We start from the raw sequence: 6,311 nt of genomic DNA, 5'->3' as shown, positions 1-6,311 counted from the left end.
AAACCGTTATAACTATGGGTATAAACCTAGCCCTCAGGCTGTGGTATACATATGTCTGGATCCTTACATAGGTGGTACTATGCGATGTATCGCACCACCCTTGGTCGTAGGACGCTCTCCTGCAGGGAGTACGGCCGTATGTGTATATTTACGGGTACTTAATGAAGTCGAACGCTGCGGTGTTTGTGAGGTGACCTAGTGTAGAGGCTCTAGTTTATAATGTGTTATTTGACTTTGTTATTCCTAAGCCACGTTGGGTCGAGACAGACGTAGTCTCGAGGGGTAATAAAGTAAAAGAGTTATTTTTGCGTCAGCGTATTCACCAGCATTCGTTGCTGACGTATTTTCTTACATTTTGCAGGTGAACAAGTTTAGCACTTGGAGTGTCGAAGTGCAACTAATATCCGATGGCTCGGATTATTTTGTAATAACTTAATATGGTGGTTTGTAATCATAAACACATAAATATTTTGTAATAACTTAAACGGGTATTTTATATTCCCGTCTTTGATTATATATATAAAGTTACACTTTCGATCATTAAAGTTTTATAAGTCTTCCGCAACTAAATGAAACTCTGATTTATTTACAATTACGATACCAACTATTGAGTCACGCTCCTAGGCCCTAGACGGGGGTGTGACAGGTTGGTATCAGAGCCAGCGATCTTAGCTTATTGGGTATCATAAAACAATACCCAAGCTTCGATCCAAGTTTAGGAAATAATTGCTAATGTGTTTAAGGGATAAGATAGGCTGGTAACCTTTTTTTCCCACTCTACATTCTAAACCACCCCTAATATAGATGTCGTTTAAAGCTCACATCGAAGACTTTATGCTCAAGGCAAATGAAGCTGGAATTGCCGAACCCTACCCCGAAGACAATATGAGCGATGGTTACTATGAAGCATACTTCAACCAAGATGTGGAACACGACTTTTCCAAACCCGTGTACTACCCCGGAGCCACCAAAACATTCAAGCTACCACCCACCGACATTACCGATGTATAAACCTTCCGAAGTACCGACATACCATCCAACAGAGATCTTCACTTACCAACCCTCGAAGACACCATAATGCTATCCAGCCGGATACCTACCGAACTCTCAAATATCCTTCAAATGGATGAAATACCTCTCTGAACAACAGGAGTGGCATGCCGGAAGCTCCACTCTAAATGAAGTCTATTCCCAACCAACCAATAATGAAGGGTCGTCCCGTAGACCCAAGATGAGGGTAATGATGCCTACTGAGACTTTCCAGATGATCTCAATAAACAATGAAACCACACAACCCATGGAGGAAGATGAACCGGAAGAAGAGGAACCCGAAGAAGAAGAGGAGTCCGAAGAAGAGGACCATGAGGAAGAGATTGAGGACGAATCGGAAGAAGAGAATCCTGAGAATTCCAACGAAATGGCAAGCCCAATGGATGGATCACTCACTTCCCACCAACCAAGCTATGGTTCCGTTGATCCGTATGTTCAACACCTTGAGAAACTAAGGAACCAAGCTTCGTCAAGCATCTCACCATTTCAAGGAGAAATTCCTTCAATCCAAGAGCAAGCCGATGAGATCCGTGAGCAGAATCAAGCTGCCAAGACCTACCTCTACCTTTCATCCACCATGGATTATGTTCCGTATCCAGAGCCAAGGAACCATTACGAGATGGTGACGTTGGGTTACCGTGACCCACCTCCGCAGTATGGATACCCCAACATAATCCCATAGTCATATAAAGAACACCTGGATCGCGCATTGCACGAGACCGATGACTGGAGGAAGAAGGTAGACGAAGAGGAGAAGAAAAAGAAGAAAGTCGGAGAAACAATCATTCGAAAATGCAACAAGATATCAAAGGTTGTGAAGAAGTTCTTGAAGAACTGAAGATGATGGCCATACGAAGACTGTGTGTAAAATAGTCCTGTCTGTTATGTGTAATATAAGTACGAATAGAAGAACGTATGAAGCGTTCTAATGTAATGATAGGACCGGTTATATATATTGTGAAGAACAATATATATAAGTATGTGTATTGAAAAATATATATCTTTATGATATATATTTATGTATAATAAATAAAATGTGTGTTTGATAAAGAAACATTGTTGAAATTTCAGACTTAAAATAAAGAAAAAGAAAAATATGTCTGAACAAAGTAACAACAATGATAACGCTCGAAAAGAAAGAGAGTTGAGAGACAAAGGGAAAGGCCCTAAGAACGAGCGAGAGGAAGAAATTCCTGAGAAATACATAAATAGAATCCAAAAGATGATTAAAGATGCGGTTAGAGAAGAATCCGCGTTTAGATCTCAATCTCGACAATCTAGACATTCCCGAACTGTTAACCCTTCCGTTCATCACTCTAAATCTATTAAATCTCGTCCTAAACCATTCCATGATGAAGAAAGTGATCATGGGTCTAATGCCGACAAAGGTATTAGGCAAAAGTTTAAAAGGATGAAAGTTAGTGGGTGTACGTTCAAAGATTTTAAGTACTATGGATCGAAGGAGTTCCATGGTGACAAGGGAGCCATCACAACCGTGAGGTGGCTCGAGGAGATGGAAACTCTTGTTATCATAAGCAAGTGTTCCGAGGAGGAGAAGATTCAATACTCCGCTCTCATTTTCAAAGGTGAAGCGCACGAGTGGTGGAATGCGCTGTTAATGAGTAAGGGAAGAGATGTAATGTACGGCCTGACGTGGGAAGAGTTTAAGGCCATGGTGATGGGAAAGTTTTGTCCCATGCACGAAACTGATCAAATCCAAACTAAGTTCCTTAACCATAAGGTCGTAGGGACAAATCTTCGAGAATACAATACCAAATTCCTTGAATACCGTCGCCTAGTTCCCCAGCTGGTTAACCCTGAGTCCAGCAAGGTCACAAGATACATTTGCGGACTGCCGCGGGAAATCCGTGACATGGTAAGGTCACACTTGCCTCAAACCGCTGACTCTGCGATGGATTTGGTTGGTTACCTGATGGGCGGCATGGTCCGCAACAAAGAAGAGGACAAGAAGGTGACAACAACTGCTGCTCAAGGAAAGACTGGAGGAGGTTCCAACTTTAGAAGCAAAGGCGTAAACCGAAACAACTATACGCCATGCAAGAGTTGTAGGAGATACCACAAGGGTAGATGTAATTTCGCCCCGTCTCCTAAAGTCTGTGAGTCCTGTAATCGTACGGGGACATGATGCTGCTAATTGTTGGAAGAAAAAGATGCCTTGCTTCAACTGCAAGGAAATGGGCCATTTGAGTTTCGAGTGCCCAAAGAACAAGCCTGCTGCTGGTGGTGCGGGTGGAAGTGGCCAAAACAAAAAGGGAAACGCTCGAGTCTTCGTACTCGACACAAAAAGGGCCGCTGACTTACCGGAAACCATCACCGGTATGTTTCTAGTTAACGACACCTATGCTAGAGTTTTATTTGATTATGGTGTCAATTTAAGTTTTATAGATTATAGTTTCTGTATTCTATTAAACGAACCATTAACTAAATTAAATAAAACTCTAAGCGTCGAGACTGCTAGTGGCGAAATCGATAAAATCTCCCAAGTTCTTGAAAACAGAAAAATTCTTCTAGCTGGTTATGTTTTACCTATCTGTTTATTGCCTATGAGTCTGGCTGGTTTTGATATTGTACTTGGTATGGACTGGTTATCCGATAACCATGCACGTATCATCTGCAATAGCAAAACCATTGAACTTCAAGCCCCCGATAAACGAACAATTCGAATTGAAGGGGACAAAGACGCTGGCCAAGTTAGCATAATCTCTATGATTAGAGCTAACAAATGTTTAAACCAAGGATGCCTCGTATTCATGGCCTACGTCACTGAAGAATCAAAGTCAAAAGAAATCATAGACGTTCCTATCGTTTCTGACTTTTCTGACATCTTTCCTGATGAACTTCCCGGAATCCCTCCCAATCGTGAAGTAGAGTTTAGGATTGATCTTATTCCTGGTACTACTCCGATCGCCAAAGCTCCGTATCGTTTAGCGCCGACTGAAATGAAAGAGTTGAAGAAACAGCTCGATGAGCTTTTAGAGAAAGGTTTTATTCGACCAAGTTCGTCGCCTTGGGGAGCGCCAATTCTATTCGTCAAGAAGAAGGATGGTTCCATGCGAATGTGTATCGATTATCGTGCGTTGAACAAAGTTACAATCAAAAACCGATATCCACTCCCTCGAATTGATGATCTTTTTGACCAACTTCAAGGTGCTAGCTTCTTTTCTAAAATCGATCTTCGTTCCGACTATCACCAACTCAAAGTTCAATCCGAAGACTGCTTTTCGAACAAGGTATGGACATTATGAGTTCACGGTTATGCCGTTTGGACTTACCAATGCTCCGGCCGCGTTCATGGACATGATGAACCGTATTTGTAAGCCTTACTTGGATAAATTTGTTATCGTCTTTATCGACGACATACTTATTTACTCTAAGTCAAAGGCTAATCATGAAGTTCACCTTCGAACTTTGCTTGAAATTCTTAGAACCAAGAAGTTGTACGCCAAGTTCTCGAAATGCGAGTTCTGGTTACACGAAGTGCAATTTCTTGGTCACGTCATTAACGTTAACGGTATTCAAGTGGACCCCGCTAAGATTGAAGTTATCTCTAAGTGGGAGATACCTAAGTCGCCAACTGAGATCCGAAGTTTCTTAGGTTTGGCCGGCTATTACCGTAGGTTCATCGAGAAATTTTCTTGAATCGCCGTTCCCTTAACTTCCTTAACTCGTAAAAATATCAAATATGAATGGGGAACGAAGCAACAAGAGGCGTTCGATATACTTAAACAAAAACTCACCCAAGCACCTATCTTGGCTTTGCCAGATGGTACTGAGGATTTTGTAGTCTTTAGTGACGCATCTCACTCGGGTTTGGGATGTGTACTAATGCAACGCAAGAAAGTAATCGCCTACGCCTCTCGTCAACTCAAAGTACACGAGAAGAACTACACGACTCACGATCTAGAGTTAGGCTCCATAATCTTTGCACTTAAGATATGGAGGCACTACCTATATGGAGTAAGATTCACCGTGTACACTGATCATAAGAGCTTGAAACATATCTTTGATCAAAAAGAGCTCAACATGCGTCAACGGCGATGGATGGAAACGCTCAACGACTATGATTGCGAGATTGTTTATCATGAAGGTAAGGCCAACGTTGTGGCTGATGCCTTAAGTCGCAAGGAACATGAGAAACCCAAAAGAGTCCGAGCGTTGCGTTTAGAACTTCAAATTGATCTCATTGAACAAATCAAATCTGCGCAAACTCAAGCAATCAATGAAAACCAAATCGCCGACGAAAAACTCAACGGCACCATTGACTCGTTAGTCAAAGGTGACGATGGTATCCTTAGACTCGGTAATAGGATTTGGGTACCAATCATTGGAGGATTGCGTGAGAAAATCTTGAACGAAGCTCACAAGTCGAAGTATATGATGCATCCCGGAAGTGATAAAATGTACCATAATCTCAAAGAGAATTATTGGTGGAATGGAATGAAAAGAGATGTCGCTTCGCACGTTGCGAAATGTTTGACGTGTTTGAAAGTCAAGGCTGAACACCAAAAGCCTTCGGGATTGCTTCAGCAACCCGAACTTCCCGTTTGGAAGTGGGAGTTAATTACTATGGACTTCATTACCAAACTCCCGAAGACGACTCGACAACACAATGCTATTTGGGTGATTGTGGATCGATTGACGAAATCCTCACACTTTGTACCCATCAATGAGTCGTACTCTATAGATAGACTAGCGCGTATCTATGTAAACACCATTGTCGCTTTGCATGGAGTACCGCTATCTATAATATCTGATCGAGACAGTCGTTTTACGTCTCATTTCTGGAAAAGCTTCCAACAAGCTCTTGGTACGAAGTTAAACCTGAGCACTGCCTATCATCCGTAAACCGATAGGCAAAGTGAAAGGACGATTCAAACGTTGGAAGATATGCTCCGAGCTTGTGTGATCGATTTAGGTGGAAGTTGGGATGACCACTTACCCCTAATGGAATTCTCGTACAATAATAGTTATCACACAAGTATTCAAGCCACACCATTTGAGGCGTTATATGGTCGTAAGTGTAGAACGCCCGTGTGTTGGTCTGAAAATGGAGATAATCAATTGTCTGGACCCGAGAAAGTCCAAGAAACTACCGACAAAGTTCTCCAAATCCGAGAAAGACTTAAGACGGCGCGTGATCGCCAAAAGAACTACGCCGATGTTCGTCGTAAGCCGTTAGAATTTCAAGTCGGTGACAAAGTGTTATTGAAAGTCTCGCCCTGGAAAGGCGTTGCTCACTT

Source organism: Bidens hawaiensis, unplaced genomic scaffold, assembly GCF_021521415.1.
Source record: "Bidens hawaiensis isolate Kalapana, Puna unplaced genomic scaffold, B.hawaiensis_p1.1 tig00068601_1, whole genome shotgun sequence".
Taxonomy (NCBI): Eukaryota; Viridiplantae; Streptophyta; class Magnoliopsida; order Asterales; family Asteraceae; genus Bidens; species Bidens hawaiensis.
The sequence above is the reverse complement of the archived record's forward strand: the minus strand, read 5'-3'. Positions refer to the sequence as shown.